Source organism: Trichechus manatus, unplaced genomic scaffold (genome assembly GCF_000243295.1).
Source record: "Trichechus manatus latirostris isolate Lorelei unplaced genomic scaffold, TriManLat1.0 scaffold00243, whole genome shotgun sequence".
In the NCBI taxonomy this organism is placed as follows: Eukaryota; Metazoa; Chordata; class Mammalia; order Sirenia; family Trichechidae; genus Trichechus; species Trichechus manatus.
The window spans coordinates 2,064,567-2,092,090 of record NW_004444179.1 but is presented as its reverse complement, the minus strand read 5'-3'; the positions used below and the strand labels follow the sequence as shown (position 1 = coordinate 2,092,090).

Below are 27,524 nucleotides of genomic sequence, written 5' to 3'. Positions count from 1 at the left end.
CTGGTATACATAAGGTCACTTCGAGTCAGAACCGACTTGACGACACTAACAACAGCAAAGGTACTAAACCACGGTTTCATGAGTTATGGGGTTTAATACAAAAATAATGGTTAAACAAATGGTTTTTACTCGCAAGAATCTTTGCAACTGGATGCAAAGACTAAATAATCATATATATTATGACCTGATAGAGAAGGATCCAGGAATACTATGATATCTTATATATAATATTACCTATATTTATGCTCTGCAGCCCAGTTTTCTTTCTTTAAGGAGCCTTCCAGATCCTAGATGATACTCATCATTCTTTATAAAATAAAAAATTTCTCATATTTGAAGATTTGGGTCCTGAGTATTTTTTTTAATATATACAGACGGCACATAGCATTGTGCTGATTTTATTTGCAAATACTATAGTATTCCAACTCAAGTTCACAAGTTACACCTTTGCCACAGCCTTGGCTAGAGCTTGAACTAGTGCAGAATTCAGCTGTGCTAGAGTGCTGATCTTAGCATGTTTAAAAGTGGCATACTTGTTTTTTTTTCTTTACTGTTGCAGTTTAAGTGAAAGTTTACATTTCAAGTTAGTCTCTTATACAAAAATTTATACGTATATTGTTATGTGACCCTAATTGCTCTCCCTGTACTGTGACAGCACACTCCTCCTTTCCACCCCTGATTTCCCATGTCCATTCAACCAGCTCCTAACCCTATCTGCCTTCTCATCTCACCTCCGGACAGAAGCTTCCCGTTTAGTCTCATGTATCTACTTGAGCTAAGAAGTACACTTTTCATGAGTATCATTTTATGTCCCACAATCGAGTCCAATCTTTGTCTGAAGAGTTGGCCTTGGAAATTGTTTTAGTTCTGGGCTGACAGAGAGTCTGGGGCCATGCTTTCTGGGGTTCCTCCAGTCTCAGTCAGATCATTAAGTCTGGTCTTTTTACTAGAATTTGAGTTCTGTACCTCACCTTTCTCCTGCTCCATCAAGGACTCTGCTGTGTTCCCTGTCAGGGTAGTCATTGGTGGTAGCCAGTAGCCAGGCACCATCTAGTTCTTCTGGTCTCAGGCTGAGGAAGTCTCTGGTTTATGTGGCCCTTTCTGCCTCTTGAGCTAATACTTCCCTTGAGTCTTTGGTGTTCTTCATTCTCCTTTAACTCCAGGTGGTTGGGACCAATTGATGCATCTTAGATGGCCGCTTGCAAGCTTTTAAGACCCCAGTTGCCACTCACCAAAGTAGGATGCAGAACATTTTCTTAGTAAACTTTGTTATGCCAATTGACCTAGAGATCCCATGAAAGCATGGTCCCCAGACCCCTGCTCCTGCTACTCTGTCCTTTGAAGTGTTTGATTGTATTCAGGAAACTTCTTAGCTTTGGTTTAGTCCAGTTGTACTGACTTCCTCTGTAGTGTGAGCTGTCCTTCCCTTCACCTAAGATAATTCTTGTCTACTATGTAGTTAGTGAATAACCCTCACCCTCCCTCCCCACCCTCATAACCATCAAAGAATGTTTTCTTCTGTGTTTTTCTCGGGTTCTTATAATTGTGGACTTTTACAATATTTGTCCTTCTGTGACTAACTAAATTCACTCAGCATAATGCCCTCCAGATTCCTCCACGTTATAAGATGTTTCACAGCTTCATCATTGTTCTTTATAGATCCATAGTATTCCATTGTGTGAATATACCATAATTTGTTTATCCATCCATCTGTTGATGGGCACCTAGATTGTTTCCAACTTTTTGCCATTATGAACAGTGCTGAAATGAACATGGGTGTGCATGTATTTATTTGTGTGACAGCTCTTATTTCTCTAGGATATATTCCAAGGAGCGGGATTGCTGGATTGTATGGTACTTCTATTTCTAGCTTTTTAAGGAAGCGCCAAATCAATTTCCAAAGTGGTTGTACCATTTTACATTCCTACCAACAGTGTTTAAGTGGTTCAGTCTCTCCACAACCTCTCCAGCTTTTATTATTTTGTGTTTTTTGTATTAATGCTAGCCTTGTTGGGGTGAGACGGTGTCTTATTGTAGTTTTGAACTGCATTTCTCTATTGGCTAATGATTGTGAGCATTTCTTCATGTGTCTGTTAGCCACCTGAATGTTTTCTTTGGCAGAGTGCCTATTAATGTCCTTTGCCCATTTTTTAATTGGGTTATGTGTCTTTTTGTTGTTGAGTTTTTGCAGTATCTTGTAGATTTTAGAGATTAGACGCTGATCGGATTTGTCGTAACCAATAATTTTTTCCCAGTTTATAGGTTGTCTTTTGACTCTTTTTGGTGAAGTCTTTTGATGAGCATAAGTGATTTTTAGGAGCTCCCAGTTATCTAGTCTCTCTCCTGGTGTTTTTGCATTGTTACTTATCATTTGTATTCTGTTTATGCCATGTATTAGGGCTCCTAGCATTGTCCCTATTTTTCCTTCCATAATCTTTATCATTTTTGATTTTATGTTTAGGTCTTTGATCCATTTTGAGTTAGTTTTTGTGCATGATGTGAAGTATGGGTCTGTTTCAGTTTTTTGCAGATGGATCATCCAATTATGCCAGCACCATTTGTTAAAGAGACTGTCTTTTCCCCAATTAATGGGCTTTGGGCCTTTGTCAAATATCTGCTGTTCATAGGTGGATGAGTTTGTATCTGGATTCTCAATTCTGTTCCATTGGTCTATGTATCTGTTGTTGTACCAGTACCAGGCTGGTTTTATTATCATGACAGTATAATAGGTTCTAAAATCAGCTAGTGTGAGGCCTCCCACTTTGTTCTTCTTCTTGAGTAATGCTTTCCTTATTCGGGGCCTCTTCCCTTTCCATATGAAGTTGGTGATTTGTTTCTCCATCTCATTAGAAATTGCAGGGGGAGTTTCGATCTGGATTGCATTGTATCTGTAGATCGCTTTAGGTAGAATTGACATTTTCACAATGTTGAGTCTTCCTATCCATGAGCAAGGTATGTTTTTTGACTTATGCAGGTCCGTTTTGGTTTCTTGCGGTAGTGTCTTATAGTTTTCATTACATAGGTCTTTTACACCTCTGGTTAGATTTATTCCTAAGTATTTTATCTTCTTGGGAGCTATTGTAAATGGTATTGATTTGGTGATTTCCTCTTCAACATTCTCTTTGTTGGGGTAAAGGAATCCAATGGACTTCTGTATGTTTATCTTGTATCCTGAAACTTTGCTGAAATCGTCTCTTAGCTCCAGTAGTTTTCTTGTGCATTCTTTGGGGTTTTCTGTGTATAAGATCATATCATCTGCAAATAGAGATACTTTGACTTCTTTCCTACCAATTTGGATACCCTTTATTTCTTTTTCTAGCCTAATTGCTCTGGCTAGGACCTCCAGCACAATGTTGAATAAGAGTGGTGGGCAAACGTGTTCTTGATAGTCATGTGCTTTATAAGCCCTTGATTCACCATGACTATATTCTTAGCCAGGTGCTGCGTAACAGGAAAATGAGATTTTTCAGTGTATGACAGGTAACGCTGTAGAGTTGGTGTCCATTCACCATTATCAAGAATTTTCAGTGCCAAGCAAAATATCCTGCTGTAATCTGAGAAGGAGGAAAGTGCACCATATCGCAGTCCAACACAGTCCCATCAAGTATTTGGCCAAATTATGTTGCTCAACAACAACCTCTCCAATCTTGTATGCTCTCTGAACTAATGCAGGGACAGAGGGTGACCCAGACCAAACTTTAAAGCTCTTAGAATCTTCATTTCCATCTGTCTGATCTGGTGCTTAGTGTAAGTGTGGTCAGTCACAAAGGCAAAGTCACCAATTTCTGGAGGGTACATTTCTTCATATTCGCTTACAATAAACATGGCAATGACACCAACCACCTGCAACATCTTCTTGGGCACACAATTGTTCTGCATGAACCAATCAATGATGGGAACAGTCATGTACACGGTTTCGTGCAGCAACTTGAATTTCATTTGAACCTGCACTAGCCAGTTAAGTAGGATGGCTCTCATATTTCCAGTGACTTCCTGACCCACTAGGTATTTTGGTCTGACTGCTTGCTCTTCCTCAAGTTGTCTCAGATAAGCATAGATATCTCTCACATATCTACTACAAAGGTTTGGATCAGCTCTATATTCTGCATCCACATCACTCACTGCAAAAATTACATCAGAGAAAGCCTGACACAGATATTCTTCTGCAGGGGCACATCCAGATGTTTCCATTGGGCTTGGAGAGGGAGTATCCACCAAAATAGGCTAAGGCGAAAGCTTTTCTTCTTTAATAGCCTCTGGATCAGGCTCAGGCTCATGCAAAGGTGACTTTTCCAGAGGTTTGGGCAGTTTTTTGGCAATAATTTTTCCAGCAGCTAAAGTTTTTGTTTCCTTTTTCAGAGGCATTTTGGCTTGTGGCTCTTCACTGACTTTGTTACCAATGTCTCCAAGAGCTATTCTTGGCCTCAGCCCGGGTTTGGAGGCTGCAGCAGTGGCCACAGGCACTTGCTTGGTGCCTGCCATACTGGTCTTTCCCATATTTTCAGCATTAGTTTTCGTGTTCCTGGTGACTCGAAGTGCCGTGGCTTCCTCTTCACCAGGCAGCAACTCAGAGGGAAGAAGCAGAACTCAGAAGCCCCAGATAAGCTGGGGACCAAAAGCTACCACTGAGCAACAGCCATTCCACCGCAGCAAGCTGGAGGTCCTGAGCATTCTGACCTCAGCATGTTGGTCTTTATTCCATTTACTTCACCTCCACAACTGGTGGAATTTATGTCTACCTTCCAATTAGAGTCCATTTCAACTATTGCGCTTGATGTAAGATTCAATATTTCTCAGCCTCTGATCTCTGCTCTGCTTCCAGCTAAATTTTGATTTCAACTTCTCAATTCTGATTTCTCCATTCCTGGGACTTCTTTTCCTTGTACAAAGACCTAGAAGCACTCTGCTTCTTTCGTTTTGTTTTTTGCAGGGTGGTGAGGGTAGGTTTTAGATAACCAAACAATAACATTTAATTGCTTTTCCTACTGCCCAAAGGGGAAAAAAAAATCCAAACACTAGGTTTCAAATAAATCTTTTTCATCCACATCCCAACCTGCTTTTCCAATTATTTTTACTTTACCTCAGAAATATTAAAGAGTTTACTGTTGTATTTTTGGCAGTTGTGAAATTCTTATAAATTGGAGTATTCAAAGATGTATTCTTACATCAGGAGTAATAATCATGACTACATGTATTCAATTCTTATTACATATTATGCCCTGTACCAAGCACATTATGTATATTCTCATTTAAACCTAACCTGGATCATATGAGTTATAGAAAATCAAAAGCCCACGGCCAGAGAGTCAATTCTGACTCATAGTGACCCCATAGGGTTTTCAAGGCTGCAAATCTTTATGGAAGCAGATGTCACATCTTTCTCCTGAGGAGCAGCAAGTGGGTTGCAATAGGATGATGAACAGGAAATATGTGTCCCGGCACAGTGAAGTACAACCTCACACAGTGTGGATTAGGAGTAGACAGTTTCAGCTAGTCTTTTGCTGCCATATCAAAATACATCACAAGTGGGTGGATTTAAAGAAAAAAAAATTTTTTTCTCTCACAGTTCAGGAGATAGAAGTCTGAATTCAGGTCCTGGGTCTTGGGGAAGGTCTTTTTTTGTCGTTAGCTTTGGGAGTTCCTCAGAGTTCCTTGGTGTTCCTTGGTGTCTGTCTTTTCCCTGTGAGTGTCTCGGTGTCTATTTTGCTTTTTTTATATCTCAGAAGTAGTTAGGTCTAAGACCACCCGAAATGGGTGCCTAATGGGACCCACCCTAATGAGGTCTGGTATGACCTCTTTAACTGATACCTCTTTTGCAGAAGAATCGCATGCTCTGAGCTTTTGAAGGATTGTCTCCAAGAAGTCTGCATTATATGCTAGCTAAAACTCAGCTCCCAAGAAAATAAAACTTAATATGTTGTACTTTTTTTTCTTTGGTCCCTTATTTGCACATCCTGCCTCCACTTTCTCAGGAACTCCATGTGGTATGACATTCGTTCCCTACCAGGTGGGAAGGGATGAAATGTAAGGCGATTATTCACACGCAAGAAAACAAGTGTAAAAATTTTTACTTACATCTTGGCTAGATTTCTTCTGAGAATTTTTAAGTGTAGGTCTGGACTTATACCCTCTACCTGGCACTCAAGGTAAATCAAATAATTAAATGGATTACCAATGCTTTTAAAGTATGACTTTTTAAAGACAATTCACAGTAAAATATATATAACAACTAAAGACAGTCAACTAGTCAAGAGCACTGCACCTAGAAACTCGTTTATTTTCTACTGCTACAGTGTAGGCTAACTTTATTTTGACCTCTGATGGGTAGTAGTTTGATATCTTAAAACTCCTACTCAGATCATACTCTTATATTATGAGCTCCCTATTTCTTCTTCATACCATTGTTGCTTCCCTTAAAGAGGGTCATTGTACTCTTGACATTATTTTATTAGATGGGCTCTTGTAAACTATCTAATTCCATTAACAAATCTATGGGAAAAAAAGGATGAGGAGGGCAGTTCTATTCATTAACAAACTGCTTTTCCACCACAAAATAATGGAACTACCATGAAGAGAGTTTAAATTAACAGCTCTATGGAGTTTAGTTATAAAATGCTTAGATACAAAGAGGAAAAAGAATGAAATACTAAAAAAGATTGAGGAATGAAACTGTTCTTCAAAGGAAGGATCTAAATATGCCTATCACTTATTATGAAGCTCTTTCTGTATACTGAAATGTTTGATCCTGCACACCAAATGGAGGCAAGGTCTTAAGGAAAGAGAGAAAGAAAAAAAAAAAGATTAAAAAAGATCTAAACATAATGTGTCACTGTCCCTTGCTTTGCCACACTCCGTAACTTGGTCTTATTTCACCCATTAGTCTCCCAGCTTTTTTCCCACCTTGTTCCTACTCTGCATTTGTGTGTCACTTCTCCTGCTAGTGTCTGCCATTCTATGTAGGAAGTTCCCAAAAAGAAATCTTATGGGGAATACATTTCTTATAATTAGTGTTATTAGTGTCTCCCACTTCCTTATATCCTCTCTATTTCTCTTCATTCAATTGATTTGATGCACCAGTTTTAGGATTCTGGTTTATTTAACATTGTTTCCAATTAATAATAATAAAAATAAGAGAATATTTGCTTTATTAACTGTTAAAAAGTCAGCAGACCTCTGAACACATCTGTATTGTAACAGCTGAATCATGTAGGCCTTCATCAGTAAATACGTAAGGAGAATCTAAGGTGCCTCAGTGACTGTTTGGATCCTGGAGTACCAATGAGGATTTAAAACAGGCAGGTGGCCTGCTCTCATGATGCTTACTGTCTAGTGGAGTAGACACATGTAATGAGACTCTCACTCACATAAAAGTGTAATGACAAAATGAGGCAAGTGCTGTGAAGGAAGAACCCAGTCACATATGCACATAAATCAAAGAGAAAAACTCAGGTCAGGAATGGTTTCAACAAAGAAGTAAAACTTGATCTGAAATCTAGCCACAGGAAAGGGACATACCAAGAGGTACTCATAAAAGAAACTTATGAAAAGGCCCTAGGAAAGGAACGAATGAGGAAGTTTGAGAAACCGAGAGATGATCAAAGACCCTCAGGAGAGTATGGTGGGAGACGGCACTAAAGGGGTTGAAGTGCCAGGACGCAGGACATCTTGTGAGCCCCAGAGATGTTGATCCTCATCCTGAGTGCAATATGAAGCCATCGGACAGTGGATGGGGGGAGGGAGTGACAAGACCATATTTGCACTGCAAAAAGTCTATTCTTGCGAAAATCGATTGATCTTTCAATCAGTAAATGCAAGAATTCCACATTTCCAAATGTGAGGATAGATTTTAGTACTCATTTGGGCCCCAAACTGAACATTTTTGGCTATGTCACTTTTGAAATACAGTGTTCAACAAATCATGTTTTCTCAAATAATTAATTTAAGTAATATGAGCAGCATGAGTATATATGCTGCATATATATATACAGTAAAAGTGGAAAATTTTATTTATATATCATTAAATATTATATAACCATGACCTCAATAGAGCAATATTTTATGATAATCAGATTGACAAGAAAATATTTTGTGCTTTAAATTACTCTTTTATTTTATGTATCATATGACAACTTCCCAAGAGATTTGTGAGCCACAAAGACTGGAGCATCACTGACTTAGGGCATCAGCTGGTTCCTTCATGTCTGTGGGAGGAGAGGACAACCCATTTGTTTGGTGTCCTTCTTTCTTTGTTCAGCTGACCTCCTGTATGTACCTGACTTTTTTTTTTATGGCACACTCTTAAGTAGTATTCCAAGTACGTCATTAGAATTTCCCCACTCAGAAGTGTTTACTGCATTTCCCCTGAAATAACTCTACTTTGTTTTCAATGATTTGCCTTTCTGTGGAGCATCCAGATGAGGGCTCAACCCCTAGGCCATATCGTGTGGCACGCTCTGTATTTTGAAGAATAATATAATTAGGAAAGTAATACTCTTGATAGCAGAAGAAGCAGTACGACACATTCTCCGTAAGGTTAGTTCTGTCAATTTTTGTAGCCTTTTGGGTGTGTGACCTCTGATCTAGATAGCAGTGGTATATATTTGACCGTCTCTGACACAGGCCGTATCCTTCTACTACCCACAGGTTAAAAATCAGTAAGTAAATAGGGAGTTACCTCCACCCATTCTTCCCAGGGTTATCTTTCAATCCTATTTTTTAGTCATAAATTCAATGCTATATTACATTTATCATTGGTTTGTTTACTCAGTCAAATAATTAATCAAGTAATTAGCATTGTGCCAGGTGCTGGGGTTACAAAAGAGAATGAGACATGATCCCTGCTTTCAAAGCTCTCTCCACTCAGTAGGGGAGACTTGCATTTAAACAGATAATTACTACATCATGATAAATCCCTTAGTGTCCAAAATGCCACTGGAGTACAGACGTGAAAACTGGAAGACTTTGAATTATAAAGTGAATTAAAATTTGCAGATGGATAGGGCACTACCTATCTTTACATATTTCCAGAAATAATCTAACCATGATCCAATCAAAGTTATATAAAACTGAAAATGGTTTACATTTTCTCGTAGCTCATAGAAGTTAATTACAATTTTTATTCTACCATTGTGCTTTAGGCTTCCTTTTATGTCAGAATGAATGCCCCTGTCTCCTGCAAATATCCTGTGGTTTACACTTATTTTTCTCCAATGAATCATCCCTGGAGCCCTAATACTTGATGCCTCATCATTGGGACATATTATGTTTAATAACAATATGAAACGACAGACGTGAGGATTTTTTTTTAACAGTGTCGTATCACTTAAAGCCTGATTAGGCGTCCTTATCAAAACACGTACTGATAAGACAGCTGTGCTCTACTCTTGTTTTACCAAACCTAGCAAGTATTTTATTTGCAATAAAGAAACTGAAGGACCATCAAAGTTGTGTAGTGCCATCTGCTTCTGAAATTAGTTTCCTACAGGGGATTTAATCCTCGGTAATTCTCATCTACTTATCCGGGAAATGCATTCTGTTTTTCAAGTCTGTAGTTGAGTTAACTATGCACATCTCATTCCATTCTATCACCTTATATCAAATGTGTAAGCACCATTTTCCAAATGGCACAGACATGGTAATAACCCAGGACTTATGTATGATGATGAATCATATCGCAGGGCTTCATCTGTCTAAAAAAGTGCTAGGAACTCCCTAGGCCTGCTAGGAAGCATATGGAGAAACAAGACATATGATCCAGTTTATAAAAGCACAACTTAAAATTTTAATGTCTTTAAGAGCAGGTGGGAATCCTACAAATAATCAGCAAGATTAGACTTCGTCAACATCTCAGTTGGGATGGAGCCAAGTTTTACCATTGCTCAATTTTCTTCAGCCTCTTGGACAGTAGGAAAACCCATTAACCATATTTTATTCATCTCTGTGTTCCTGGAGGCATGTTTGACGCATTTTTCATGAAACATGTAATTCGTGTGCAAGGTTGAATACGTGTAAGTTAAAACCATGTGCAACGTTGAATACGTGTGAGTTAAAACCTAATGTGCTGTAGGATATTTTGACAAGTTTAAGTTTATTTTAACAGAAAGTAATAAACTGGGGAAACACACGTACCCACACACGAAGCCCAACAAAATCAATGTCTCCCTTCCTTCAAGTCCATAGGGTATTTTCCCATGTGATCTACAAATGGTCTGGCAGATGATTAGTAAGTTGCTCCGCTTCCACCCATGTCTGCTCCTAATGCTGAAAATGCCACTGCTTTTCTTATCTAACTCTAAGGCTTTGACACATTTTAACGTCCTCTGACCCAAACAATGAGCACAGTTTCTGGTTCACTAACCAATGCATTTTGCAAGAGTGTGTCTAAACAGACTGCTCTGCGATATGAATCTTCATTCCCTTGAGTCTAGTAGTCTAAAAGAAAAATTAGTAGACAAAATCAATGCAATGAAACGTCTCCAGTTTTGAAAAAAATAACTGTATCACTTTGTATAAGCAGGATAAAGTAGAATATGCTACTTATTTTCCACACATTTAGAGAACTAAAAATAGGGTGGGAATCACTGGTATAAAACCATTTGCTTCAAATATGCAATATACGTACCTTGATTTATAAATCTCACATCAGAATGAGAAAAACCCGTCGTTCCTTTCCCTTGGTTTTCTAATTTAGAAAACAATATGTATTATATATGAATAAAGTAAATATTATGTCTCATAAATGTTGTTGTTAGCTGCTGCGGAGTAGTCTCTGACTCACGGTGACCTGGTGTGTAAGAGATCGAAACATTGCCTGATCTTGTGCCATCTTCACAATCATGGGTATGTTAGAGTCCATTGTTGCCGCCATTGTGCCTTCCAATGTAAGTAGCTCATCTTCCAGCATATGTTGGACAATATTCTGTTGCGATCCATAAGGTTTTCATTGGCTAATTTTTGGAAGTAGGTTGTGGGGACTTGCTTTTTTGTCTTAGTCTGGAAGCTCTGCTGAAACCTGCCCACCATGGTGACCCTGCTGCTGTTTGAAATACTAATGACATAGCTTCCAGCATCACGGCAACATGCAAGCCACCACAATACAACAAACCGACAGACAGGTGGTGAATATAATAAATCATAAATATCATATTATATGATATTTACAGAAATAGTAAATATAATAAATATATATATTTAAATATGCATTTATAAAGATAAATATTATTGGTTCAGATAAAATATATGGGATCTATACTAAAAAGGTACCATTGATGTAAAGAATCTTTTTTGACTTTATCACCGCTGCTTCACAGGCATATATTAAGTACAATAATTTAGGGATTTTATGTGGTAGATTCTCAGTGAGTTCACAAAATTTTGTTCTCTACAATATTTCTCAGAATGTATCCTAATTAACAGAATATAACATAGAAATGCACCCAAGATGTTCATATTTTTAAGAGACTGATTTTTTAAAAAATTATCTTTGGTAGAATGAATTTATTCTTGATGTTCTCTAAATTAATGTAATGATCTTATTAGCAATGCATAAATATATAGTGGACATTGACTTTAGAAATACTTGGAATGTATTCAATAGGCCAGAGTTAAGTAGATAAGCTTTCAAAATAATGTTTTATTAACTAATATACTTGTATTTCTTATTAATTTGAATATGCATACAGCTCTTCTGTCTTATTTCCCTAAACTTCTTGTACTTTTAATGAGTTAGAGTTTATAAGACAAAATTTAGAATACTAGTTCCATTTTGATATCAATATGCAAGACCAGGAGTCTTGGTTTATTCTGTTTGTAATCAAATTGCAATCAAAGCTTCAAGAGCAACTCATACTGGGCTGCTTCTGCAGGGTGCAGCCGGTAGAGGAAGGTACCAAACGTCCCAGTGACTTCACCTTTCATTTCTGTGTGGAAGTCTGAACTTTAAGAAACTGGTCCCATTTCCCCCGCTATGTCTTATCTTGAGACTAAACAGGTTGAAAGCTAATAGTGTATGTAGTACACAGCTACATGAGATATCTCTTATTGAAAAAGGTATTTTCAGTTCTTAGTTAAATGAGACAGTAAGGTCAACCATTTCCAAGAGCCTAATCAGCTCCAAATTCTCTGTCAATATGAAGTCATTTTAGTGATATGATAATACTTAGAACTATTCTTAAAATTTTGGTAGCTCAATGCTGTAACAAATTTACAAAACCATGTTGATAGTAGAATGTAAATGCATTTGCATTACAAAGATAGCAAAACTGAGAATGGAACAAAATTCCATATAATTTTAAAAACAACACAAAAGTTAAGCTTTTCATCAAATGTTATGTATTTCTTGATTCTGGTTGTTCCTTGGGGTAAATAAAATATTTTAAAGGTATCCATAAATAGGATGTCCAGCTTCAAGAAACACTTATACAGATTACTGCTTCACTTGAATTCTTTTTTTCTCATTCTTTGAACAATCCTTCTGCAGTAAGAGAGGAAGAGAAAACATGGAGACAAAGGGAACCAAAGAAGACACAGAGGCAGCAGCAGCAGCAGCAGCGGCGGCTCTAATCCAAACACCAAGAAGTTCCCAAAGGGACCCCGGTCTGGGAATACATTTCCCCTTATAGTGCTAGAGAAGCTTTAGCACAGGGTGTCAAATGCTAAAGAAGCTTTAAGCACAGGGTGGGAGTTAATTAATGTAATTGATTTTTTTTCTCAAAAAAAAGCTGCATTTGCTTTACGTATCATTGTATCAGAGGGAGAGTTAAGTTTAGACAATTTGAACAAGATGTAATTATCAATTATGTGTACCTTTGGGTCCCTGGACATTATTATCTTTTAATGACTTTGTTTCTTTTCATGTGATGATTTGAGAAATTACATAGTCATTGTTCCTCCTAGTGAATTGCAAATTATGTTCTCACACAATGATGATATTGTGATTAAGGAAAACAAACAAGGAAACAAACAAAACAAGAACTCAGTCAGATACTCTTATAATCCTGAGTGTATTTTGACAAAGTACAAATTAAAAAAAAAAAAAAAATCTATGGGAGCAATGAAATAAATGACAAAAAATGCCCCACAAAAATGTTTCCTTTTTGATATCCCCTGTTAATATTTTTATGGACTTTTAAAGTTTATCTAAGAGATTTTTAATGCAACAGGCTGTGATATCAGGCCTGTTTCTTTTGCACAGTATTGTACATTTCAGTCTTTATCACAGTGAGAACAGTGAAGTAACAGACCACAATGCATTAGCACCATAAAGAAAATGTAATAAATGACTTTATAACTGTAGTAAAAGTTGCATGAGCACCAGCAGCTGTACCAGAGATGTTTCTACAGCAGTGTTTTATGACCTAATGGCGCGCAGTGAGATGATAGTATTATGTGTGTGTGTGTAATGCCAGCAGTTTCCAAGGCCTGTATTTCAATTCCGATAAATAATTGAAAGCGCTTTTAGACTTTTCCATAAAATGTTTAATAAGAGATCAAACCCTCCCTCCCTGTAGTGGAAAATTAAATAGTTTTTATGAGAGTATTTTATGATGAAATTCTAACTACTAACTGTGGGAAAGTGGTATTTTTAAACACAGTGGTTGAAAATAAAGAATGCTTCAAAGAGTTTGTATTGTCTAGAATTTGAATAATAGTTTCTTAGACTTAAATTTTGTGTCTTTGCTTAAGTTTCTGGCTTTTGGATTTTAAAGACTGCCTGTAATAACAAGATTTATGAAATAAAGATAAGAATACAGTGTAATCATCCATCGATGTGGATATGAATCTGGAATGCAAAGGGACAGGAGTGCTGTGGTGAGTCAGTATTCTGAAAACGACAGAATGGATAATCCTGTGCTGTCAACTCATCACAGGTTCTTTATGCTGTTAAAGAAAAAAAAAGAAAACAGCGGAAATGATTATCCCAACTTGTTCACAGAACAGATGAGATGTGAAACGAACGCACTCTGAGTAGGTGAAAATTTCATATAATGTATAATCTGGGAGACTGGGATTATATTTAAAATAGAAAAAAACAGCAAAAAACATTTTATTCCCGTAAGAGATGTTTAATGATAATTTCTGCTACCACATATGACGTTTCTCTCTCTCTCTTCTTTTTAAGAAAAATGAGTGCATAACTTTTGCTAGTTTGTTAAATGTCCCTTCCCCTTTTTCTTTAGCTATTCAGAGCTTGAAGAGAATTAATATATACACTACATCAATTGAAACGAGGTTAGTAAATCAATTACCACAAACATTGGCTGTCAATTAACCCAGATGGCACATGTTCTTTTTTTTTTTTTGGAAGTAAATACGTTTTCCTTTTTTAATTGAACTTTAGATGAAGGTGATACAGAACAAAATAGCTTCTTATTAAACAGTTAGTACATATATTGTTTTATGGCATTGGTTAACAACTCTATAACATGTCAGTACTCTCCCTTCTTGACCTTGGGTTCTCTATTACCATCTTTCCTGTCCCCTCCTGTCTTCTAGTCCTTGCCCCTGGGCTAGTGTGCCCATTTAGTCTCGTTTTGTCCTATGAGTCTGTCTAATCTTTGGCGAACCTCTGGAGTAACTTCATTACTGGGCTAAAATGGTGTCTGGGGGCCATACTCTAGGGGTTTCTCCAGTCTCTGTCAGGCCAGTAAGTCTGGTCTTTTTTGTTTTTTTTTTCTTTTCTTTTTGAGTTAGAATTTGTTCTACATTTTTCTCCTGCTCTGTCCGGGACCCTCTATTGTGATCCCTGTCAGAGCATTCAGTGGTGGTAGCTGGGCACTATCTAGTTGTACTGGACTCAGTCTGGTGGAGGCCATAAGAGTTGTGGTCTATTAGTCCAAAGGACTAGTCTTTCACTTGTGTCTTTAGTTTTCTTCATTCTCCGTTGCTCCTGAAGGGGTGAGACCAGTGGAGTATCTTAGATGGCCGCTTATAGGCTTTTAAGACCCCAGACACTACTCAACAAAGTAGAATGTGGAAGATTTTCTTTATAAATTATGGTATGCCAGTTGAGCTAGATGTTCCCTGAGACCATGATCCCCACAGCACTCAGCCCCACAATTCAGTCCCTAAGGGAGTTTGGATTTGTCCATGGAGCTTCCATGACCTTACCCTGAACAAACTGTGCTGGCTTCCCCAGTATTGTGCACTGTCTTACACATCACCATAGTTACCACTTATCTATTGTCTATTTAGTGTTTTTCCACACCCCTCCCCTCCCTCCTAACCATCAAAGATTGTTTCATTTTGTGTGTAAACCTCTTCATGAGTTTTTATAGTAGTGGTCTCATACAATATTTGTCCTTTTGTGATTGACTTATTATTCAGCCTAATGCCTTCCAGATTCATCCATGTTGTGAGGTGTTTTGCAGAATCATCATTGTTCTTTATCATTACATAGTATTCCATTGTGTGTATGTACCATAGTTTGTTTATCCATTCATCTGTTGATGGACATCTAGGTTGTTTCCATCTTTTTGCTATTGTGAGCAACACTGCAGTGAACATGGGTGTGCATATGTTTATTCGTGTGACAGCTCTTAGTTCTCTAGGATATATTCCTAGGAGTGGACTGCTGGATATGTTATTTCTATTTCTAGCTTTCTAAGGAAGTGCTATATCGTTTTCCAAAATGGTTGTACCATTTTGCATTCCCGCAGTACATGAGATTTTCAATCTCCCCACAGCCTCTCCAACGTTCGTTATTTTCTGTTTTTTTGATTTGTGCCAGTAATGCTGGGGTGAGATGGTACCTCATTGTTGTAATGTCCCTTATTTCATTTCTTATTTGGTTTATTTGCATCCTCTCCTGTTTTTCTTTTGTCAGTTTGGTCAGTGGTTTATTGATTTTGTTGATCCTTTCAAAGAACCAACTTTTGGTTTTGTTGATTATTTCTATTGTTTTTCTATTCTCTATTTCATTTATTTCTTCTCTGATCTTTATTATTTCCTTTCTTCTGGTGGCTGTGGGCTTTTTTTGCTGTTCTCTTTCTATCTGTTCAAGTTGTGTAACTAAAGTTCTGATTTTACCCCTTTCTCCTTTTTTGATGTGTGCATCTACTGCTATAAATTGTCCTCTGAGGACTGCCTTTGCTGTGTCCCAAAGGTTTTGGTATGATGTGTTTTCATTCTTGTTTGATTATAGGAATTTTTTTATTCCATCTCTGATTTCTTCTATTACCCAGTGGTTCTTAAGCAGGGTGTTATTTAGTTTCCATGTAATTAATTTTTTTTCCCTTGCTCCTCCTGTTGTTAATTTGTACTTTGTTGGTGCTGTGATCAGAGAAGATACTTTGTATTTTCTCAGTGTTTTAGATTTTGTTGCGGGTTGCTTTGTGACCTAAGATGTGGTCTATTCTGGAGAATGTTCCATGTGCCTTGTAAAAGAATGTGTACTTTGAAGCTGTCAGGTGGAGTGTTCTATATACATCTATGAGGTCAAGTTGGCTGATTGTGCCCTTTCTATCTTCTGTATCTTTGTTGAGTTTAATTCTAGAAGTTCTGTCCTTTACAGAGAGTGGTGTGTTGAAGTCTCCTACTATTATAGTGGAACTGTCAGTTTCTCTTTTCAGTGCTTAAAGTTTGTTTTATGCATTTTGGAGCCCTGTCATTGGGTGCGTAGATGTTTATTATGGTTATGTCTTCATGCTGGAACATCCCTTTAATCATCATGTAGTGCCCTTCTTTGCTTTTATGGTGGATTTTGTTTTAAAGTCTATTTTATCTGAGATTAGTATTGCCACTCCTGCTCTTTTTTGGTGGCTGTTTGCTTGATATATTTTTTTCCATCCTTTTATTTTTAATAAATTTACATCTTTGTTTCTAAGGTGTGTCTCTTGTAGACAGCATATTGATGGATCCTGTTTTTTTATCCATTCTGTCACTCTCTGTGTCTCTTTATGGGTGCATTTATGCCATTTACATTCAGTGTAATTATTGATTGATGTGAGTTTATTGTTATTTTGTAGTGTTTTTTTTTGCGGTGTTGACGATTTCTTTGTTCCTGTTACTCTCCTGCAGGAGGAGGTAGGGTGGGGGGTGATAAAGCATGTCTTGCTGGTTACCGAGTGCTTTGTCTCCTGCTGGGAGCTCCATGAATCTGCTTTTTGTAGTCCTTGTCTACTGATCTCTGGCAGGGGTCCAAGATGGTGGATCCTTGCTGTGTTAGCTGATAGGGAACCTCTGCTCATAACTCTCCTTGCTTTCTGTTCTCTGTCAGTTTCTTATACCATTTAGTGCTTGGTTGAGTTCTTTATCTCTTTGTTTGATGCTTAGGTTTCTAGGATTGATGTTTGTCTCTGTTTTACTTAGTTTTTCGGGTCCTTGCTGTGAAGGGACGGCATGGTGCTTCTGTCTATAGTGCCATGGTCTCAGAATTCCTCCTGATACATGTTCTTAGTTAATCAAGTATACATCGCCAGTAGGCAACTTTCTCAATGTGCTATGACAAGACAAAATTATATATAGTACTGGAATCACTCTAAGACAAATAAGTCTAAAATGATCTATTGAGTGATTTAACAGATAATAGAAAAAAATCAACTAACAGACACAATAAAAAGAAAAACACTTTTAAAAAGTGGTTAGTCAGTACATGTTAAATGTCACTTTCTGTATTCTTCAGCCCCTCCTTAACTCCAACTCCATTAATAAACATGAGAGAGAGAAAAAAAAATTACCATTGATCTCAGTGAAAATTTATACATTATTTTGTCTCAAGTAGAACATCCTCCTATCTTTTTTTTTTTTTTTTGCTTTATGTTCATAATAACTTGTTTGCTCTGTTGATAGCATATACTCTGGGAAGCAGAAAGACGTTACTATTTGTCATCAGGATAAAAAAAATGTAGAGTAAGTAAGTAATCGCATTGTAAGACACCTCAATGAAATGAGCAAGGAGTCTGACGGAGTATGACATCGTATACAACCTGCATCAGATAATAGAAAGACCATGACTCTGGGTTTGAGTGTTAACTCTGCCACTAAGTAGCTGTGTAATTTTTAACAACTCTGTGGATTGGTATTTGGAATGTATTTAATCAGGAGAATAAAGTAATCCTTGTAGGAGTTACTGAATAAATAGTACATAGTTTAGGAGAAAACCTATTCTTGTCTTTTGTAAATTTTTACGTTTCATTTTCTTATTCCCTCTTCCTCTTTCTTTCTTTTCTTGGGTCAAAGAGCTCACTGGAATTCAGCATTCCAGAAAATTTAGATAATATTTCCATTAGCACTAAATAGTAGCATCTCTGTTTTGCTTGCACTTGTCCATCTCTAAATTGTAAATGTCATCCCAATTATTCTCTTGTACAGAGATGACAACTTAATTGTTAGAGGGAAAAAGTCTATAATTTTCCTAACATGGTCTGGGTGAGGACAATCTGCAAAACTGTACAAAGTGACTTTATATTATATCCTGGCTGATTAAAACTAAAATTGCTGACTTAGCAATTCCAGTCCTATGTATATACCCAAAATTATTAAAAGCAGGGACTCAAATAGATACTTGTACACCTATGTTCATTGCAGCATTACTCACAATAGCCAAAATGTAGGAACATTTCAGATATTCATCAACAGATGAATGTATAAACACAATGTGGTATACGCATACAGTACTAGTACCAGTAGCCATTGAGTTTACTCTGATTCATGACAACCCCACGTGTGTCAAAGTAGAACTACACTCCATACGGTTTTCAATGACTGATTTTTTTGAAGTATGTCGACAGGACTTTCTTCTGAGGAGCCTGTGGGTGGCCTTGAACCTTCAAGCTTTTGGTTAGCAGCCAAGCATGTTAGCCATTTGCACCACCCAGGAACTCTGGTACATACATACAATGGAATATTATTCAACCATAATGAGAAATGAAGTTCTGATACATGCAACAACATGAATGAACCTTGCAAGCATTATGCTATGTGAAATATGCCAGACACAAAAGGAAAAACATTTTATGTTCCCAGTTATTTGAAGTGTCTAGAATAGAAAAATGCATAGAGGAAGAAAGTAGATTAGTGGTCACCAGGAGCTGGGAAGAGGGAAATGGGGAGTTATAGCTTATTGGGTACAGATTTTGTGTTAGGGGTTGCAAAGTCCTGACTGAAATAAATCAGGTGGAACAGCATAGGGTTCTGTGATCAGAACGAATAATTGCTCTACTCGCTGGCATCGTCACAGGCTTTCATTACTTACAGTAATCAGGACAACGACAGACAGATGAGGTGTTTATTGAGACCCAGACTCTCCCAAAAGGCTCCCATCCAAGGATAGAATATTTTTTGTCACTTCCATGGGTGCCCCCAGTATGCCATGGGCAAGAGAACAAAGAGGAACTCAGCCCTGGGGCTGATACAGATAAACCAGAGTGGTGCATGTGCTGGAGTGCATGGAAGCCAGAGGAAGGGGTAAGAGCAGCCTGAGTTTGTTTTTCGGCGTAAACAGGATGACCTTCTGGTGACCAGCTTCTGCCTTAGCTACAAGAATTATGTACAATTAAGTAGTCATTGGTAGTCGTAGAGACAGAGAAAGTTACTGTGAGCTCAGAACACAGAGGCCTTCTCTGACAAGGAAGAGAATCTGGGAGAGAGAATGCTCTGAGTCCAAGGCCTGAGCATAGGCAGCTTGGATGGGGAATCACAGAGGCAGACCACCTCCCAGCTGGGCTGATAATTAAATTTCGGATACGCATAGTGGCGATGTTTGCACAACATTGTGAATATAATGCCATTGAACTGTACATTTAACAAAGGTGAAAATGGCAAATGTTCTATATATTTTATCACTATAAAAACTTTAAAAAAAAATCAAAACTCCTATTTCTCCCAGCCTTCTTCAAAACAACGGTGTTAGGACTTGAAAGAGCCTAATGAATCAATACCTCTCTTCATCACCTGTTAGGGATTAAACTGTGTCTCTCCAAAAGGTATGTTGCAGTTCTAATCCCCAGAATGTGTGAATGTTACCTTGTTTGGAAATAGGTTCTTGAAAGATACTATCAGGTAGGTTAACATGAAGTCATACTGGAGTGGGGTGTACCCTAAACATATACGACTGATATCCTTATAAAAGAGAAGAAGATCCACAAAGACAGGGAGGCAGAGGAAAGACAGTCATGTGATGCCACAGCTGCAAGCCAAGGAATGACTGGAGCTACCAGAAGCTTGGAGAGAGGCGTGGAAAATTTTCTCTCTTAGAGCACTCAGAAGAAATCAAGTAGCCAATAACCTGATTGGACTAGTGGCCTCCAGAACTGTGACACAGACTTGATAGTCTAATGGAAGACCTTTCATCCAAACACAGTATAGTAGTCTCCCCTTATCCGTGGGGGATATGTTCCAAGACCTCCCATGGATGCCTGAAACTGCATTTGTCCTATACATGCATACCTATGATAAAGTTTAATTTATAAATTAGGCCCAGTAAGAGATTAACAACAATAACTAATAATAAAATAAAATAATTATAACAATATACAGTAATAAAAGTGTGAATGACAGAGCAGGACGGTGTGAGATTTCATCACGCTACCTACTCATTTAACATTTTCTAACCGCAGTTGACAGCTGGTAACTGAAACCGCGGAAAGAGAGACTGTGGATGGGGATTACTGTAAAAGTGAGGCATAAACATTCTTTACAATGAACTTGACTATATCTGCTTGACATTTGTCCCTGCCTGGTTCTCTAAGAAGCTTTCTTTTGAAAAATGAGTTGTACTCATACAGTGCACTGTTAAATCTAGATACGTAGTTGGAATATTTATATGATACATGTAATTCTTATGAAATGTGTCTTATTTAAGAACATTGGGAGAGATTTTTTAAAAAATTTATTTAAGATATTTAAATCTTTTCAATTCCTACCTTGTTTCAAAATTTGACCTTAGGAATTCTAAGCAAGATAACCAAGCACTGAATTTCTTGGTAAATATGCAGCCCTTCTAACTTGAATATTTAGGACTTCAGTGACCCCTCAGGATGCAAAGTTCCCCACAGCCCCTTTGCCTCCTCTCAGTTGAAGCCTACTTTCAGGAAAGGATCAAAAAATCAAATTAGGCTTAATGTCTAATGCCATCCGAAAGTGTTAGTGGTCTTAGGTTTATTTGAATTTTAAAAGAAGTGAATCATAAGCAATGGCATTAATTTTGAATTTTCAGGCATCAACAATGAATAAGGAGAATGCAGTCTTCTTGATCCCATTTATATCAGAATCATCTCCTCTGCCCTCTCAAAACTTCTCATGGCCATCAGGTAATACCAGTTTAAGGAAAGTCATAAAAACGTATCCCTCTTAACTCTGAGGTCCAAAGGTTTGTGTCTTGTAAAACTTTTTAGAGTATTACTAGGGTCACTTGTTAGCAGATTAGATTATTAATGAAATCAGCTGTTAAACATCAAGATGTGTTATATTTAGATATGATAATCTAATACATAGCAAAAACTTATTCATTGATATTTTTTAAGTTATAACTCAAGATGTAAACTGTAAATAGTTGAAGTACCTAAGTTGCATTGTAGTTTTCCTCTATTTTTATAAATGATCAATATTAGAGCTGTCTGGATAAACAGTGTTTCATTGTTTCATTTTTGTTGTTGTTTTAAATCTTCTGTATAAATGTGTGTGATAAGATTATTTCTTTCTTGTTGATGTAATAATACATGGAATAATTTTCTGTGTGAGTGTAGCTCAAATAGTATGTTTTTAGCAGATTGATAAGTCTGGACAGTTGCTGTTAATGGAAAATGATGTATTATCTAATTTGGCTGTCTCTTTTCCATAATGTCAGAAAATTTAGATCTACATATAAAAAAAAAACTCGTCGTCGAGTAGATTCAAACTCATAGTGACGTATAGGTCTGTGTATAATCTTCAAAAATTCCAATGAACTTTGTGTTGTAAACACATTTACTTTGTGTCATAGATTGAAATTGTATCCCCCAAAAATATCTGTCAACTTGACTAGGTCATGATTCCCAGTATTGTATGATTGTCTACCATTCTATCATTTGATGTGATTTTCCTATGTGTTGTAAATTCTATCATTATGATGTAATAAAATGGATTAGTGGCAGTTACACTGATGAGATTTACAAGATCAGGTAGTGTCTTAAAACAATCTCTTTTGACATATAAAAGAGAGAAGCAAGCAGAGAGACAGGGGAACCTCATACCAACAAGAAAGCAGTGCTTGGAGCAGAGTGTGTCCTTTGGACCTGAGGTTCCTGCACTGAGATGCTCCCAGACCAACGGAAGACTGATGCATCACAAGGACTTTCCTCCAGAGGTGACAGAGAGAGAAAGCCTTCTCCTGGAACTGACGCCCTTAATTTGGACTTGTAGCCTATGCAACTGTGAGAAAATAAATTTCTCTTTGTTAAAGCCATCCACTTGTGGTATTTCTGTTACAGCAGCACTAGATGACTAAGACACTTTGTGTGTGTGTGTGTCTAAGTGTCCGTTACAGGGACTTTGTTCTATTTTACCTATTCATATATGTATTCATATCTTGCATTAGTTTAATTGGCATGCTACCTCCCACCCATATTGAAAGATCTGTGTATACAAATTAAAGAAAATAATAAGAAACACAAAAAGTACAAAATTTAATTTTTGACAATTATTCTATATTTACAAAATTACTAAAAACTTGCAAGCTGTTTATTAGATAATAAATTTAGTGACACAATTCATAATACATTGATAAACACATTGAGAAACAGTTCAATTTTCGACTACTAAATCTTGAGATTGCCAGATCAGTAATTTGTCTCTCAAAAATTTTTATAGATATTTATTGTTACCTGTCATTAAGTCAGCCCCTGACTCGTGGCAACCCCAGGCACAACAGGATTGGGCAGTTGTAATCCATACAGTTTTCATTGGTTGATTTTTCAGAAGTAGATCACAAGGCCTTTTTTCCTAGTTCTTCTTAGTCTGGAAGCTCTGCTGAAACTTGTTCAGCTTCATAGCAATACACAAGCTTCCAGCGAAAGACAGGTGGTGGCTGTGCCTGAGGTACATTGGCTAGGAATTGATCCTGGGTCTTCCGCATGGAAGGTGAGAATTCTACCACTGAAACACCACTAATCCCCCAAAATGATTCATTGTCCCTGCAGTAAAGGTCTACTTGGCTTTACAAACATACAATGAACTTGATTAAAAAATAATATAATAAAATTATAGTTTCTCTCCAACGTTCAACCTCTTCTCCTATAGCTTATTCAAAAACCAAAATGCTTTTTTCCATATCTCAAGTGACTCTCTACTTTCTACATACGTGGCGATATGCTTTTATATTTTTGAGTAACTTTTATCATTAGAATTTTTTCATTCAGCTTCAGAAAACCCAGTTGATGATTGTTTTGACTTCAGCAGTTCATTTTTCAAGTCCTGCAGATTTCACTTTGACATTTCCTAACACGGTGCAGATTTGTGCACAGAATGTTTTGCTTTCTGAGCCTCTGAAGAAACCAGCAGAGGCTTTGTCCATCAGCAGTCTTTGCCTTGTGGCATCCATAGCTTTTAAAACATCTTTCAATTGCTTCGTTTCCTAGAAACCTGAACAAAAATAGAGTTTGTTTTTTTCCTACATAATTCAAAGGTAATTAAATTGAAAGTAATGAGCTGGAAAACATGAACATATTGGTTCTGTGATTCCTTGACTTGAATGTATGTTGAGGTCATACCAAACAAAATGTGTAGTTGAAGACAGCTTGACACATTCACATCATTCATTCCTTGTATGTTATTTGTTTACTTAAAGGGTGAAGGATGGTGGAACTGTGGAGAGGTTCACATTTTTAGAATTCTTTAGTTTTACAGACTAAAATTTACTTTCTTGTTATTCTTATTTTTTAACTCTTCTGTAACCTATTATAGTGCTTTTTAATCTGCAGATTGAGAAATATTTGGATCATAAAATCTATTTATTAGGTTGGAACAGCATTTAAAATGAAATATAATGAAACTAAAAAAGACTAGACTAGAATAGACTTGAGTAGACAATATGAAACACATCACACAAATAATAAGAAATGTTTAGTAAACTTTCTTTCCTTTTCAGTTTGTGTTACATTTATGAGTAAATGAATGTGTACTGGGTTATGATGGCAAAATGTATTTTTGTGTGTAGAATAGTTGTATAGAACATTGATCTCAGGACTATTTATCTATAATATCAGGACTATTTATCTATAATATCAGAAACCTGACATGAGATAAATCAATGTTCTTAGCTCTAACCCTAAACTCTAACCTAAATTTTTCATATTTAAAGATTAATGTCTTAGGCTGAGGTCTTAGGCTGGGTTCTCTAGAGAAGCAAAACCAGTGAAGCATATATATGAGACCTATTGCCATCGAGTTGATTCTGACTCATAGCTACCCTGTAGCACAGAGTAGAACTGCCCCATAGGATTTCCAAGGAGTGGCTAGTAGATTCAAGCTGCTGACCTTTTGGTTGGCAGCCTAGCTCTTAACCACTGTGCTACCAGGGATCATATTTAATATATAAATATTTAATTCAAGGAAATCGCTCATGCAGTTGTGGAGGCTGATAAGTCCCAAGTCCATGGACCAGGCGTCAGGCTAGAGGCTTCTCCTGACTCATGTGAATACAGGAGCTGATGAACTCAAGATCAGCGGGTCAGATGGCAAACTGCTGGCTTAAGTCCCAAGAACCAGAGGTCAGATGATGATGAGCTGGATGCAGGATCCAGAGCAAGCGAGTCTTGCCAGAATGTCCGTGTATATATTGGATGTGGGCCATATCCCTGAGGAAACTCCTCTTACCACTGATTAGAAGATCACATCATATCACTTCATGAAGGATAATTACATCATTACATAATTGCCAAATTACATCATTACATAACTGCCAAACCACTGAGTACCATGGCCCAGCCATGTTGACCCACAACCTTAACCATCACAGTCCACACTTTGTCAGCTTGGCACCTGCACGTATCTCCTTAACCATACACAATTGCTAAATAAAGATAATTACAAAGTCATACTTCAGTCTAACATGAAAGGACAAACATGAGTACAATCCAAAATGTGCTAACCTCATTTACATCTTATATTTTATAAGGAAGGGAAGAAAGCAAAAATAATTGCTCTCTCCCTCTCTCTCTATATATGTATACATACATATACACACACATACATAAACAAGGAAAAAATATTCTTAACAATTACAGTCCTTGTTTCTGCAACTGTCTATGTGGTCATAACTGGTATTTAGAACTATCTTCTTCCACCACCCATTCCATATTCCCTTTGCCTTTAGCAAGCACCTCAGCTAGTTGTGGTTCTTTGCCTGGTGGGGTGACCCAAATCTTCATTCCTGAAGGGTCTTTTACATTAGTAGTCCTGTCAGAATTGTGTTGCCGTAGTTTTCCATTAACTTTAATCACAGGGCTTAGCCCTAAGGGCTCTCCTGTATTCCAGACATACTTTTCTTTACCTGCATTATGTAATATCAATCTGATTTCTCCTTGATAATCAGGATCAAACACACTAGCTAATATGATAACTCCCTTCTTTGCCAGTTGATCCAGAGACAAGTGAAGCCCAAAGTGGCCTAGTGACATTCTTAACTTCCAGTTCAATGTAATCAGTGTTGTGTCTACTGGTTGGAACATTCCTCTGTTTGGAACTAAGACCTCTAGACCCACAGAGCAGAGGGTTGTGGGGACAGGAAACAAAAATTTTACAAGTGGGTCACTAGGGGTAATAGTGAGTGGTGCCTCTCCCATTTCCACCCTCTGATTTCTGGACTCATGAATCCTGGATACAGGAGAAACAGCACGATATATTGGATGCTGGTGTAGAGCACGTACAGCCTCCTGGAGAACATTGCCTCAACCCTGCAAAGTTTTGTCCCCTAGCTGACGCCATAATTGTGTCTTGAGAAGGCTATTCCATTGATCTTTCAAGCCAGCTGCTTCAATATGATGGAGAACATGGTAAGATCAGTGAATTCCATGAACATGGTACCATTGCTGCACTTTATTTGCTGTGAAGTGAATCCCTTGATCCAAAGTGATGTTGTGTGGGATACCATGATGTTGGATAAGGCATTCTGTAAGTCCCTGGATGGTAGTTTTGGCAGAAGCATTGGATGCAGTGAAGGCAAATCCATATCCAGAGTAAGTGTCTATTCCAGTAAGAACAAAATGCTGCTCTTTCCATGATCAAAGTGGTCCAATATAATCATCCTGTCACCAGACTGCTGGCTGATCACCCAAGGAATGGTGCCATATCAGGACTCGATGTTGGTCTCTGCTGCTAGCAGACTGGGCACTCAGCAGTGGCTGTAGCCAAGTTGGCCTTGGTGAGTGGAAGTCCATGTTGCTGAACCTAGGCATAACATCCATTCCTGCAACCATGGCCACTTTGTTTATAAGCCCATTGGGCAATGACTGGGATGAATAGGGAGAAAGGATGACTGGTTTCCACAGAACACATCATCCTATCCACTCAATTTTTAAAATCCTCCTCTGTCGAGGTCACATTTTGGTGAGCATTCACATGAGACACAAATATCTTCACTTCTTTGCCCCATTCAGGGAAATTGTCTCCAATTTCCCAATCATGTTCCTTCCATCCAGCCAAACCATTGGCCACAGCCCATGAATCAGTATACAGTTGCACTTCTGGCCATTTCTCCTTTCAAGCAAAGTGAACAACCAGGTACACTCCTTGAAGTTCTGCCCATTGGGAAAATTTTCCTTCACCTCTGTTCTTCAAGGAGGTCTCAGAAAGGGGATATAGTGCTGCCACTGTCCACTTTCAAGGTGTGCCTGCATATCATGCAGAACCATCTGAAAATCAGGCACGAGTTTTCTCTTCCTCAGTCAAATGATCGTAAGGAATTCCCCATGAGGCCATAGATGCAGACTGGGAGACGGATGTTGATGTGACAGGAGTGGAGACCATGGGCATTTGGGCCACCTCTTCATGCAACTTACTTGTTCCTTCAGATCCCGCTCAAGCCTGATCTCATATATACCACTTCCATTTAATGATGATGTGCTGCCGTGCATGATTGACTTTATAACTCTGTGGGTCAGACATCACGCAGTTCATTATGGGCAGCTGAATAAAGAGCCTTGATGGCTGCATGTTGACTTGGTGGCCCATGAATAAACATTCAGTCTCTATTAAAGCCCAGTAACAAGACAAAAAGTGTTTCTCAAAAGGAGAGAAGTTGTCTGCAGAGGATTGCAGGGCTTTGCTCCAAAATTCTAAGGGTCTGCTCTGTGATTCATCAGTAGAGCCCTGGCAAAGACTCCAGACAGCATCTCTATCTGCCATTGACACTTCAAGCACCATTGGCTCAACTAGATCATATGGCCTAAGTGGCAGAGCAGATTGTATGGCAGCCTGAACCTGTTGTAAAGCCTTTACTTGTTCTGGGCCCCACTCAAAACTAGCAGCTTTTCGATTCATTTGATAAATAGGCCAGAGTAGCTCACCCAAATGAGGGATACGTTGCCTCCAAAATCCAATGAGACCCACCA

General features: G+C 37.8%; 1 pseudogene; it reads right to left on the bottom strand.

The window, feature by feature from the left end:
- Positions 1-439: 439 nt before the first annotated feature.
- Positions 440-27,047, bottom strand: LOC101361483 (G2/mitotic-specific cyclin-B1 pseudogene; annotated as a pseudogene).
- Positions 27,048-27,524: the final 477 nt, after the last annotated feature.